Genomic DNA, 13,853 nt, shown 5'->3' with positions numbered 1-13,853 from the left:
CGTCGCATTGATCGACATTCTTTAGACAATCCGACTTTTCCATGCAAAGGCACTGAAGTAGATCCCGACTATTTGCGTTGAGCGACACGACGCATTCTAAGGAGATCCGGTAAATGTTAGGCCAGAACCGTACTCTAGACGCCCGCATGGTAACAACCTACGATAATGCGAAAGCCAAATACTCCACTTGTATGATGGAGCACGCGCGAGAATGTGTTCACCACGATGTATGAGTGCCCTCCTGGTTAAGCAATTCGTGAAAACTACTTTCCACGATGAACGAAAGGCACTGCATTGAGTGTATGTTTAAAAGAATGCATTTAAAACACTGCTGGTTTAACGATGCAGGAAGACAATTTAGGTCGTTTACCCGCGCTGGAGAATATTGTGGCCCGGAACAAAACGCGTGGCCCCGTTACTGCAAAGTGCCAAGGTGTCAAGATTATCAGGACTGATTGATCACATCGGCATCAAGTGCGTACCAGTGAAGCCTTTAAAAGCCCTATATCCTTGTGCAGCAAAAACAAGCAATAACAATAAACATGTTCGTGCTTTTGTATTCACTGGATCAGTTTGTGTTGGGGTTTTCATGCGATGTGCGATAGTGATTGTGACATGTCATACATGTGTAGCGGAATTTCACTTGATAACCGCGTGGGTCTGCACAATACCTTGCAATGTCATGCAATGCCTTGCAATGCCGTGCACAAATTTCTTTGCACCTTTTAAGAGGTGCAAGTTAGTAAAATAAAACATACTCCAACGATCATGAACCAGTCCGCAAATAACATCACGACCTCGTGATCGACAACGATACACCTCGCGGCGTCATGATGTTCCTACGTCATGCACAGGCTCAAAGAGTGTTGCACCCTCGATCACATATGCATTGTGAAATGTGGTCTCTAAGAAGGTCATTCGTATCACGTTATGAATGTGTGAGTCACTTGGAATACTTACGTTGATTTGTAACATGGACGTCTGATAAGCATGCTGAGGCTACACTGAACTTGCTGACCTTGTTTTGAATGAATCTGATTGCTTTTAAAGGGAATATGCCCCATTTGGAAACATAGAGGCAAGCATAAGAAATGATGTGCACATCCCGCTGTAACTATTGGCATGCGTTGAAATGCATCAGACTGGTCTTCACTGCCATGGGCGTCGATTTCCATTCCTTTGGGTAGGGCAGTGCCACCCCAACCACCATGTCCAATCTGGGCCCCAACGGCTAGTATGTCCCCCAAGCTCCTTGAGCCCAATTTCATGTAGGTTATTACAAAAAAGGGTTTTTGTGCTGTAGAAAGAGTTCCTGGAAAGTATTTTGGTAACTTTTGGTTGTTTTCACGAAGGTATTTTTACAGATGCAACAATATTTCATGGTTTTTATGGCATTACTAAATGTCGATGAAAGCACTGGAGGGGCAACTATTCGTGGACAAATATTATTGCTTTCCTTGCATTGAAGGCCATATCATAGGAGCGGCGTAGGGATTGTTGTGGACTGGAACACAGATAGTGGTACGATAAAAAATCAGGATTAGGTCAATGCTACGATGTAGTTTTTATATGGTGCGGCCACATGCAGTATCCACTTGAGGACAGCAAACACCATATGGGAGGCTGGCTGTGCCTTTTCAATGAGAAATATGACACCGTGGCGACTGTGACGAAATGGAATAATGACTGAGCTTATGTGCATTGTAATGAAGTGACACTTCGCATGACTTGAAACAGCCAGCATTTGTTACTCCCTCGGTGCAAAGCTATCAGCTGGGGCGTGCAATTTTAAAGAAATGGCCTGCGATCTGTGGAGATGAAGTAGAATTTTAAAGCCTTCAGGACATTTCGGTGATGGGCATATTTAATTTCCACCCTTATCATTCTCATTTGTGGTTGAAAACTGCAATCAAAGTGTTTAAGCTCTGCTTCGGTATATTATGAATTCCATCGTGCAGGCACTTCGATTGCTGCTCTCTGAGTAACATCACTGGTGTTTGTCAAATAATGATATGCATTAAACGAGATGGCCAGCTTTGTAATGCACATTTTAAGTGTATTCGTCTAACATTAAGGTGAAATGATATCATGCATCTCGCAATAAATTAGCATTTGCAGGTAAATGGCGGATCAGCATTGTAGCATGGAGGGCTTTTGCGGGCTGGATTACGATGTAGGCGGGCGGGCTGGGCTGAGGGCTAATCTTTTGGGGGAAAGTTGCGTCCCTGTTTGGGACCCCTGAAGCGAAGAGAGCATCTTTGTTGGTCAGGGGCTTACGATGCTTTAAAATACAGGGCCCATTGTTTGCAAGGGGCCTCGAGTCAGCCACCGCAACATTTGTTGGAAAGGGACAGGGACGGGACCCCGAAAGTCGGGGCTTCATACGTTGGTCGAGGCCCTCTGATTACGCAAGAGGAAATGAAAGTTTACGATGTGAGTCCACAACGCGGCAATGGAGTGCTTTATTGGACGATTGCGACGATATGTGATATTTCGCATCAATGAGGGCCCGTTCGTCTATCTGGGACAAATGGCCGGGTCAGGGAGCCTTTGGCGTCAGGGGAGTGACCAATGCATGATGCATCCCTCTAAGAGCTTCCGTGTCGATCATGGGGTCCCACCCTTGTGTCACCGGCAACGCACTCACATGTAACGCACTCACATGCGCGTATTCAGCTAACAATGTGCTCTAAGCTTGCATAGCCGGCTGTGATGTCAGAAGCTCGGGAGGTGAACGAAGGGGTGAAGCATCACAACTCGTAACGTTACGGCGCCTGGCCTTGGCCAGTGCTGGGATAGCAGTGCGGGGCGGCGACAGACATGACATGATTAGTCCAAACTATGCACAGGACGTGCGTAACCGTAACAGCGAAGTCACAGCGTCTTCTGCAGCCTGCTCCCGGCGATCGTGACGGTCAGTTCTGTGCACCCTAGTGATCAGTGGGCAGTTGAATGCCCGACTGCGTATCTCCTCTTCCTCACGAAGCCTGGCTGCGGCCTATACCGCCAGTGTAGTGGCTAGCTCGCTGCACCTGGGGGCGGACCTGCGGCTGGCCCTCGCTCATAAGCCCGCAGTGTCTGTTCAGAGGCGAGCCAGGAAACCTGCCAACGCTCTGCTTTTGTCGATGGTCAATGGCGTTATGAGAACAGACCACCGTAAGCCGATTGGGCACCGAGTCAGCAGATGTACTCCGATGGCAAGGCAATGTTACCCGGCGAAGCAGCCTGCAGCCTGGCGACGAGCATGTCAAGAGCTTTCAGGCAAATGAGGCTGCAATAAACTGGCCACTACGCTAATCACTTAAGTCTCAGCTTCGTATTTACTGGCTGACTGGCATAGGAAATAACACTGACTGTTATGTTGGAGTGACTCGGTGAGCAATAACAGGGGTCCGCACATACAGACCATATCTAGCAACAAGCTCGGCGCGACGCCCGCGACATTCGCGATGCAGGTGCGGTAGTAGCCCAGTATGCAGCGCAAAGAGACGCCTAGCGTGGTTTGCACTGGCGTGCTATCTCCTCTATCTAGCGGAAATGAAATCCTTAGCCCTAACAACGACGCACAAAAAGCTGACGGAGTTGGTTCGGGTCGACCTGAGCCCCCATGGCCATAGGAACAGCAGCCGACTTTAGCTAGACAGCCGACTGCAATTCTAGATGGAGAAATATTGGGCACGACATGTCATCAGCTTGCCCATTCTGCCCAGACCCGATATTTTAAACTATTAGTGAAACTCGGGAGGAACTACGAGCATTTTAACACATTTTGATGTTGGTTATACGGGGAACATGCTGAGCCCATATTCCAGCCCCATGCTTTCTGGACCGTGACATGCTCGACACGCTGGCCACACGCAGACATCCTCGACCGGTCCGGCCGTAGGGTACATGTCATATCACAGTGAATGTGTTCCCATGCGCAAAATGGGCGAGGAGGATGCAGATGCTGTCGCCGGACGGGCCCATCGGTGGCGAAGGCCGAAAACTGCTGGTACGGTCGACACGACGGAGCGATCACCGACTTCCTACCGGACAAGTTGATTGAAATGGGAATTCGAGTGCTCCTCAAAGTGTTACCCCGGAGATTGGAATTCGGGGGCAGTGTGGCCCAACGGCAGCGTTCTTATAGCACGCTGGCTAGTATTTTCAATAACAGGACAGCTGCGCCGACAGCGAACGTCGAGCGAACCCCGGCCAAACCTATTACTACGCGGGGCTCCTCCACGATCAAGCCTACCACATAGGGGACACTCCACGGCTAAGCCTACTACTATGCGGGGGCCCTGCACGACCAAGCATACTACTACGCGGGCTCCTCCACGGCCAAGCTTATTACGCGGGGGCCCTCCACGGCCAAGCCTATTTCCTCGCGGGGCTCCACAGCCAAGCCTACTACGCCGGAGCTCCTCCACAGCCAAGCGTACTATGCGGGGGCTCCTCCACGGCCAATCCTACTACTACTACGCGGAGCTCTTCCCCGGCCAAGCCTACTACGCGGAGCTTCTCCACGGCCAAGCTTACCACGCGGGGCTCCTCCACGGCCAAGCCTACTACGTGGGGCTCCTCCACAACTAAGATTACTACGCGGAGCTCCTCCGCGGCCAAGCCTACTACGCGGGGCTCCCCCGCGGCCAAGCTTACCACGCGGGGCTCCTCCGCGACCAAGCCTACTACGCGGGGCTCCTCCGCGGCCAAGCTTACCACGCGGGGCTCCTCCGCGGCCAAGCCTACTACGCGGGGCTCCTCCGCGGCCAAGCTTACCGCGCGGGGCTCCTCCGCGGCAAGCCTGCTACACGGGCTCCCCCACTGGCAAGCCTTATTGTAAAAGCTTGCATTCTTGAATGTATTCGTGACGGCGGATGCAAACTTCACATGTTCTTCTGAACCCTTCATTAAAGCTAACCATTCTCAGAGTATCATCCATTACACATCAACACATTCCATGTCTATAGAAAAGACCTTATCCGTTCAAATATTCGGCGTACCATGAACGTACATACCGTCTATACCACTGTGTCACTGCTAGAGACTGCTCGTTTAAACAAAAACTGTTCGAGGCGAACGGCTACATCAAACAACTTGTTCGCCGCATTCATCGAGAAATCACTCAACGACATTGAGAGGGGCAACAACATCGAGAAAAAAACGGCAGCGTAAGTATCACGACCAACAAGAACATCAACATCAACAAGACCATCGGCATCAGCAAGAACATCAACATCAACACCAAAGAGATTAGCATCATCGACTTCACCAACGGGATCAGAGGAGCAAATAAAATTTTCAGCCTAGATGGCTTTCTTACATTACCCTACCGTAGTATCTAAGTCTGTACGGAGTTCGGAGGCCGTGCCGTCTTTCGCTACGCGCGGCCGGATGCTACGGATACGCTCGACAGCGCGGCGTGCTGCAGGAGAGCACTGTCACGTTAAGTCGATGGGCGGCCGCGAGCACACAGACCACCAGTGGGGTGGGGTGCGCCGGGCCGGGCCGGGGGAGTCCAGTGTAAAACGAGGGCCGGGGTGGTGCAAGGTGGTCTGTCCAGTGACGGTCTCCGTTCGCTTTGTTATTGGCTGAGCTCGAAATGTCATGCCCTTTGTCAGGCTGCTGCGTTTAGCTGAGTCATGAGCGGACGTGGAGCAGGACGAGGAAACACTACACTTATGCGGATGAAGCTTTGAGTATGAGGGTCAAATTAGCTGCCAAAAAAAATATTCTTAATGTACGGGTAGCATGACAAAACCACAATGCTTCGAAAAAAATCTGGTTTGGTCGGTTTTCCCAAAACCTGCATGATCATCGGGTAATTTGCAATGGGTGAATGTCAGGCCAGAAAGGTAAATGTCTGGCGTCTGGCCTATTGTATTGCATAACTTGTTTGACACATGAGAACAGGCATCGCATGTTGGTGAATCAAAAAGGCCCATTCGGCTACGTTTTACGAGTACGTTCTGGGCGCAAAAATACCAACTTCTAAGACTCTCATACATGATCATTGCCTATCTGCTCACCAAACCTATGGTATTTAGCGTAATGAAAACCTTCCGGCTGTTTAAATTTTGCAAAAAGCCAAAGACCATTTCCACTGCAAAATATGTGAATCGCTCGACATACGCAAGCTGAAGACGCTGCTAAATAAAATATTTTATCCCGGAGAATCATGAAGTTTCTATCTGCGCAAAGCTAGTGCATTTCGATTGCTTTGGTTTCTTGTGAGTGATTGGGTCAAAGTGTGGGCAATGTGTGTCATTTGATCGCGTGTGTTCTGAAAAAGCATGGTATATGCGCCGCTTACACTGGCTGGCATCCGGAGTCCGTTTATATTTATGCACTTCGACTCGGTGAGCGAGATCTGTGAACGACCACCCCATCTGAAGCTGATGAAAGACCGGAAGCGTTTCCTGCTCCTGAAGAACTGCTTGCCGGACAGCCGAGGTCCCCGCTGCGGCGCACGCTGTGCGGCCACGCGTCATTGACTTTAGACCCGTTCTTAGACCCAGTTTAGACCCAGTGACTTAGACCCGTAGACCGTTCTGGGACCTGAGCCTCCCGATCCCGTTCAAGACGGGCAGAGTGCGCTTTCAGACTTGCTTCGACCTCTTCAGCAAAGAGAAGGTACTCGACGGGGACGGAAAGCTGGTGTGCTCCGAGTACCAGAAGCGTCAGAAATGGTCCACAACCTTCTTGATTCAGAAGTTACCGCGCATCCTTGTAGTGCACTTGAAGTGACTCGCCGCCGCAGAAAATAAACTGTGGACTGCTCCGCCAGAGGGCTGGACGTATTGCCTATTTCTGTCGTCCTGGGAGCTTGTAAGCACAACCTGCATGGCGTGGCACACTACACACGCCCGCATTTGGGAAAATAGCGAGAACATAACGAATCCAGAGTCCGGCTCATCTCTACCCGCAACGTCAACAGCTAAAAAGCATGACACTGTTTCTCGATTTGGCCAGTCACTGATTGGTTGCTTACAAGAACGCCAAAACTCGAAGGAATTCGAGAGGGTTGCTCCACATTCAGTCCCGCCGACCGGAGGCCACGTGGGTCATTGTGGAGGTGGAAGTACAGTTTGTGAATGCTCATCAGCTAGTCTTCGGACGTCTGTTAATGTAATAGCTATACACGTTACGGAGTTAAAATGGCATGAAGATTAAAGGCATTTAGTTGAAAAATGTATAGCATATAGCAGACTTCAGAATGTGAACGGCGCATTCACCTACACCAGAGACATAACGTTTTTTTTTGTCAATGAGAACCTTCAACTTACCACTGCCCTCGCCATAATATGGTTCCAACGGCTGGGCATTTGCAAAGGTCCTAGGTCGTCTACATATACCAAAAGTACCAACGCGCTAAGTGCAAAAATAGCCCTTTTTGCACACTCTTTGACCAACACGGGTATCGGATGGGCATGAATTTGTGTCGAGGATCGTTGCGCATGCTGAACCCATCGAATGAGTACGTTTCGGGGCATTCCAGGCACCGCCTGTGCTGCGCATCCGCGTGCACAGACAGGCGGACGTACCGCAAGTGTGCACAGACAGGCATGCACACCATATACGTGCACAGACAGGCACACGCATCGCATGTGCGCAGACAGACAGAGGCACCATCTGTGTACACACACAGGCAGACGTAGCGCCTGTGTGCACAGACAGACGGACAGACGCACCATAGTTGTGCATAGACAGGCAGACGCACCGCATGTGTGCAGACAGGCAGACACATCATCGGTGCGCACAGACAGGCAGACGCACCGCATGTGTGCACAGACAGACAAACACATCATCTGTCCCCAGACGCACTGCATGTGTGCACAGACAGGTAGGCGCCGCGCCGTACGTGTACAGACAGGTAGACTCAACAGACAGGTGTGCACAGACAGACAGGGGCACGGTACGTGTACACAGACAGACGGACGCAACATCTGCGTGCAGAGACAGGCGTACCGCATGTGTGCACAGACAGGCAGACATATCATATGTGTGCGCCGACAGGTAGACGTACCGCATGTGTGCACAGACAGGCAGACATATCATATGTGTGCGCCGACAGGCAGACGTACCGCATGTGTCCACAGACAGGCAGACATATCATATGTGTGCGCCGACAGGCAGACGCATCGTATGTGTCCACAGACAGGCAGACGTACTATATGTGTGCACAAACAGCCAGACGCACCGTCCGTGTTTACAGACAGACGGACGTAACGTCGGAAAAATAGTGAATTAGAAGACAAGCGGCTCCCGCGTTTTTTCTACGCTAAGCAGAAGGCTGCTGACGCCTACAGCGCCTCCAGCTGGCAAGATCGCTTTTCAAAACAAATGCACATGCCACGCAAGCAAACACAAGAAGCCGCGATCTAAGCAAAATAAACTTAAGGAACCAAGACCACATAGGCAGGCATAGGCAAAAGGCCTGGTCCCTGTGACCAATGTCTAAAAAAATAGCATTATGCCTGAAACATTTTCATTGTCCGCAATGTCTTAATTACCGCCAGCAATAATGTTAACCTGATTTTACCGATTAAAATTACTGCACATTGCAAGGCTCAAAACCTACTGTTATGCATAGAATTAAATGCGAACGCTAGCTACCGTCGCCCGGGCCCATCTCCCGCAAAGGCTTGGAGCAGAAATACTCTAACGCTATAATGATGACTATTTGTAGGTGTCCCCGAAGATTCTTTATCCGCGCTTCGTTTTCATCTGCATGGCAGTAGCAGTCATGTATTTCATCACCTCGCTCGTCCCACACCAGTCACGCATGTCATCAACTCGTTCGTCTCACGCCAGTCACGTATGTCACCAACTCGTTCGTCTCACGCCAGTCACGTGTGTCATCAACTCGTTCGTCTCACGCCAGTCACGTATGTCATCAATTCGTTCGTCTCACGCCAGTCACGTATGTCATGACCTCGCTTGTCCCACGCCACAAAAGCTGTCTCAGTGTCAAGTATTACGCGGTTGCAACATAACTTTTTTAAATTGACAATGCTATGATTATAGTTAGCCAAGGCCTTAGAGCAAATTGTATGCATTCTATATTTTGGGCCATAAGTTTTAGAAACATCCAACGAATAGGCGATGCTGATGTGGACAATGTGATGTGGCGATGTGATGTGGACCACACAAGTGAGTGGTCAATGTTTTTTGCAGTTTACATTCGAATTTGAGCTGTATGTATGTCATGTGTTACAAAGCGTGCATTGTATGAGGCAATCTTCGTTTACGATTAGGTTCTTAGTTTGTATAGCTTTTGGACCGTTTTCCACGATCCACTAAGACTATCGCTTATCGTGAGATGCGTGCCTCATCGCCAATAGCATCTGCCGCATACGCCAATCTACCGCATCGAACAGGCCCAGAGAGTGTCATCCGCATCGTTCAACGCTATCGGAAAGTCGCAACACGGAGCTGAGTGAGAAAAGAGGTAGTCTGGACACAAAGCCGTCATGTTTGCCATATTTGACGGCATGAAGCTGCTCATGTAGGCAGCTGACTGCTGTACTGCCCATTAGTTTGAATGGTGGGCATGTTTTTGGTGGCGTGCGGCGGGCGGTTTTCGGTTGGACTCCAGGGGCGGATCAAGCCTGGAGTTTTGGGGGAGGGGAGGGGGGGGGACAACCGTTCGTCGCCAGCTGGCTGGTGTGGGATCCGAGGTCCAGTGCATGGTGCCTCTCGCGAGTACCTAGTAGGGACACCATTCAAAACCGAAAAAAACACCGAAATGCTTTTGAATCTTAAACAGAAGTTAAAACAAAAACAATTAAAACAGTTAAAGTCAAAACAGACGGTAAGCAGACGAAACTTTTATGGAGTTCTGGGAATGTTTAAAATGTTTGAAATAAGTCACGATGTGTAAACCGATACATAGTGTAACCTGGCACAGAAAAAAATATACTAGATTAGGCTACAGGCCTCTGAAATTACTTTAAAACAATCCGATCCTCCAGCCACCTGTCTCACCAACGCGCCGCACTTGAAGCGTTTTGCGACTGATAAACGCGATTACGCTTGATCGCCACAAAGCAAATATGCTGCTAGCGCAGCACTGCCAACTTTTGGTATAACATCCTAAATCTTGTTTTAATCCTGATTCTGGTACATTTATAGCATGTGGATACCTACTAGACAAAATCTGAAGTACCCAGTGTTCTATTGCTCTAATCAGACTGAACGTTGGTGAGTAGATGTAGCGGTGCTAACTATGAAGGGATGGCCCGCTCTGAGGAGGAAACAATGCCTCCGCCCCTGCTGCACTGACCTAAGAGTCCCGATCATGCGGCGGTCGGACTTCCCAGATGCTGTAGTATTATACATAACTTTGTGGAGGGTGCACGGAGAAAATAGTTAAGCCCAAATAAAAAGTGCGAGCCATGTCTTCCCTGACTTTGACCAAATGTCTTTTCAAACTTGGAGAGGGGAGGAGGGCTAGAGTCCCATCCAGCTGAATAAGAAACTACAGCCCTGCTCCAGAGCAAAATATATCGAGGTCAGTAGGGGCCTAGGTGGGTATCACATTGCCCCAGCGTCTGTCCCTTTGCATGGCATTTCAATCATCTTTTTCATAATGTGCTCTTGGGAATTAGTTAACAGGTGCGCCACATTTTGGGCGTTGGTTTCTATCAGTTTTAATCAAGACTTACACATTTAGAATAAAGTTGTTAATATAAATAGCTCCTATGCGCTCCATAGCTTTACAAAGCACAGTAGGTGTGAGCATGCACTTAGGAAGAAAGTACACACTCAGGAAGCTAGAAAAATTAAGAATTACAAGCAGCCAGCCTTCAACAGTCTTTGACAACCACTGAGACCAGCTAGTGCATGGTGCTAACTGTCAGCTACTGCCTCAGAACGTCACACAGTGCCAGTTGTGTACACAGTACAAGTTCACCTGGGCTATTTTAATCTCGCTACACGCCGTGATTTTATGACTTTTGTTCTCTCCTAAGGGCCGGGACCAGTTTTCAGAAACTGCACGCAACCACACATGGCATTTATCACTACACGTTTCCGAGTAATGCGTTGGGTCATTGTTTGACCGCACGTCAAACCACGTGGTGGCCGACCAATACTCACCAGTGTTGGGCGGGCGTGCCGCCTGCCCACCAGCGATGTCTCCAGGCGCTCCCCGCTGCGGGAGCCCCACCAACGAACTGACTGGCGGCACTGGCGATCCCGCGGCCGCTGCCGACGCGGACGGCGACGCATCGCACCGACGCACCGGCGCGACAGTGGCGCCGTGCTGTGGACTGCGCACCAATTGTGCCAACGCGGCGCCAAGCGGGCAGGCTTTGATCCGCAGCTCTGACTTCACAGGCGCAGCCAAGGGAGGGGGACTCATAGGGCTTTATCCCTCCTCCTCCCGCCAGGTTCGAGCGCGGTTCTTCACCACGATCGAACTGAATGTAATTTCGGAACCTGGTGGTCAGGACAACTATTTTGGTTTTAAAGCTAATAGACTTTGCCACGGGCGGCGACATGTCGAGCCCAATAGCCGTGAGTAATTAGCAGTACTGTTGGATAGTCGAGTGAATGTGAACGGTGCGCGCCTCATACAATCGTTCGAGGCGCCAGGGCAATCCAATTTCGATAGTAATTGACACGCTAGGTACCGTGCCTATTAGCGCTTGTGGGTTTTTTAGTCTGCAGTGTATCGGTACTCACCATGGGGCTAGGACTCGCCGGTAAAAGATACCCCCTCTCCTCCTTCATTACGAATTGCGGCAAATCCCCGTTGCAAATTCTGGCTGCGCCCCCGGCTGGGCTCCAAGTGTACGGATATGATTAAAAGCCTGAGTAATGCAATGGCCGCAAACTGTGTTTGAACTGAGCTCGGTGGAGTCAACATTAGGGCGATGCGCGATGCGCGGCTGTCCTGAGATCATCAAACTATTAACTAGAATGCGCTTTGATCAGAAAATTGGTCTAAAGGTTCTTTATACAGCAAGAAATGCCTCGGAGTCCTGGCTTTTCGGCACCATGATCTCTGGAATCTTATTTGAAGTTATCCAACAAGCACCATGAACACTGTGCGAACCTGACCAACATCCCGGGTATCCAGGTTCTCACGCCCAAGCTCTCGATCCTGATGTTTATGATAAGCAATTGTCTTACTCAAGTCTATTTAGGTAAGGTTCATCGCAACCTTCAAGCTTAGCCACCCGTGTTTCGCGCAGTCCTCAGCGTTGGACCCTGTATTGGTTGTTAGGATGCGAGAGATCAGATTATTCATGATTTTGACTTCTTAGTAGTGGCAGTGTATCGAAAGATCTCGAGAGTGTTTCGGAATCATCTGTCTCGATCTTCAAATGCAATATTTTTGCTAGTGCTGCTCAACCGTGCCCATGACTGCAGCTTGAAGCGTCCAGTACTGCCAACGTTACCAACGTTTGCTTGATAACGTCGTTTGACCAGTACCCACTGGTATATTGAAGATCGGTAGCTGTCAGTAGAAGTCCAAGCTTAATACAAGCCCTTGACATCCCGCTGGGCATACAGGGGAGGGTTTCATGGGAAGCCCGCACGCCGTCTTGTTCCAAAGGACAAAGACAAAAGGACAAGGACAAAAAGGACAGTTGCCTGTCGATGATTTCAGCGTGGATTGCTGACGTTGCGCTGACGGTTACGGTAACTGACGCACGGGTTACGTACAAAGGCTTTGCCTGCAAATACCACAGGCCGGAGTTTGGGGCAAGTAGCCGTGACCACAGCTTGAAACGTCTATTTTTGAGAACCTCAACAATGTTGTCTTGATGACGTCGCTTAGCCAGTGCCTCTCGGCATATTGAGGACCATTGGCTGACAGCATGAGAACTACAAACTTATAGCGCATCTGAAAAAGCAAGAGCCCAATAGCTTGCTTGCTTGCTTATATCATGTGACGTTTAGCTGTTGCATGTGTCGAGCATGCAATTTGTACTAAATCCTGTCGATCTACGCGGGAGCAGAGGTAATGACCTGAAAAGGAATATGATGGCCGGTCTGATGAGATTCACGCCAGTGCATCCACTTTCCACATTAGTAAGCTTGCAACGCCAGCGCGCTCATTACGCGGCCACCGGAGTGTATACATCATTTTATATTAAAAAATAGAATACATCGATAGATCGGCGGATGACATACCGGCGCGTGCGAAGGCGACATTCTGTCGGTCGGACAAGATCCTCCCTGCGAACAATCCGGTGCAAAGAGACCTGCAGCCCAGCCGGCCACCCGCTGGAGAACGGAATTTGGCATTTGGTCGGTAGCGCAGTGAGCTTCGTTCAGCCGCCCCGCGGTTTTTTTCCGGCACCTGTTGTAATCAAACGCGCCATGTAAGCGGCGCCAAGCGAAAGTGAATGTGTGTGGGCGAGCTGATAGTGTCGCCCCGCCCGACACAAATCATCTTAAGATCACCGTGCTGTGCTTACACAGATCAAGGCAAAAAAAAACATCGCAGCTTTTTGAGAAGCCCGGTGCGAGCGCCGGCTATGCGCCGAGCTGCCAAACGTATGACGTCATTTGAAAGGGGAGCACGGCAGCAGCATAGCTCTCGAGCCTTGGGTATTTCGTGCATCAGGCCGAAAATGGCGAAAATGGCCAAAACGTTAGACAAAGTGCCCTGGTTCCTATCGAGAGTCATCACACAGCTCCTATAGCGCTAGCGCATCTCATGAACTTGAGCGAGTGTTTAAACCGCCTTGACCCCACCATAGCATTTCATGATAGGAGGTAGGGGCCAGGGCTCACTTAAAAAGCGCCGCTTAGCGTGAGTTCTGATCCCAATATCCTTCCTTTCAGCGGTTTCGGAGCAAACATTTAAGAATGGGTTTGATTCTGTATTTAGTTCGTATTCAGTTCAGTTC

The 13,853-nt window shown here is 49.9% G+C and overlaps 1 protein-coding gene across 1 annotated transcript in view; it reads right to left on the bottom strand.

The window, feature by feature from the left end:
• LOC119112644 (uncharacterized) overlaps nt 1–11,181 on the bottom strand; it is a 47,631-nt gene extending 36,450 nt beyond the window's left edge. Inside the window, exon 1 of the mRNA XM_037236882.1 lies at nt 11,086–11,181. The gene's annotated coding sequence lies outside the window, so the exon portion shown is untranslated. The remainder of the gene's footprint in view (nt 1–11,085) is intronic.
• Between the last annotated feature and the right edge of the window lie 2,672 nt (nt 11,182–13,853).

This window comes from Pollicipes pollicipes, unplaced genomic scaffold (genome assembly GCF_011947565.3).
Source record: "Pollicipes pollicipes isolate AB1234 unplaced genomic scaffold, Ppol_2.1 Scaffold_7261;HRSCAF=8764_pilon_pilon_pilon, whole genome shotgun sequence".
Classification (NCBI taxonomy): Eukaryota; Metazoa; Arthropoda; class Thecostraca; order Pollicipedomorpha; family Pollicipedidae; genus Pollicipes; species Pollicipes pollicipes.
The sequence above is the reverse complement of the archived record's forward strand: the minus strand, read 5'-3'. Positions and strand labels throughout refer to the sequence as shown.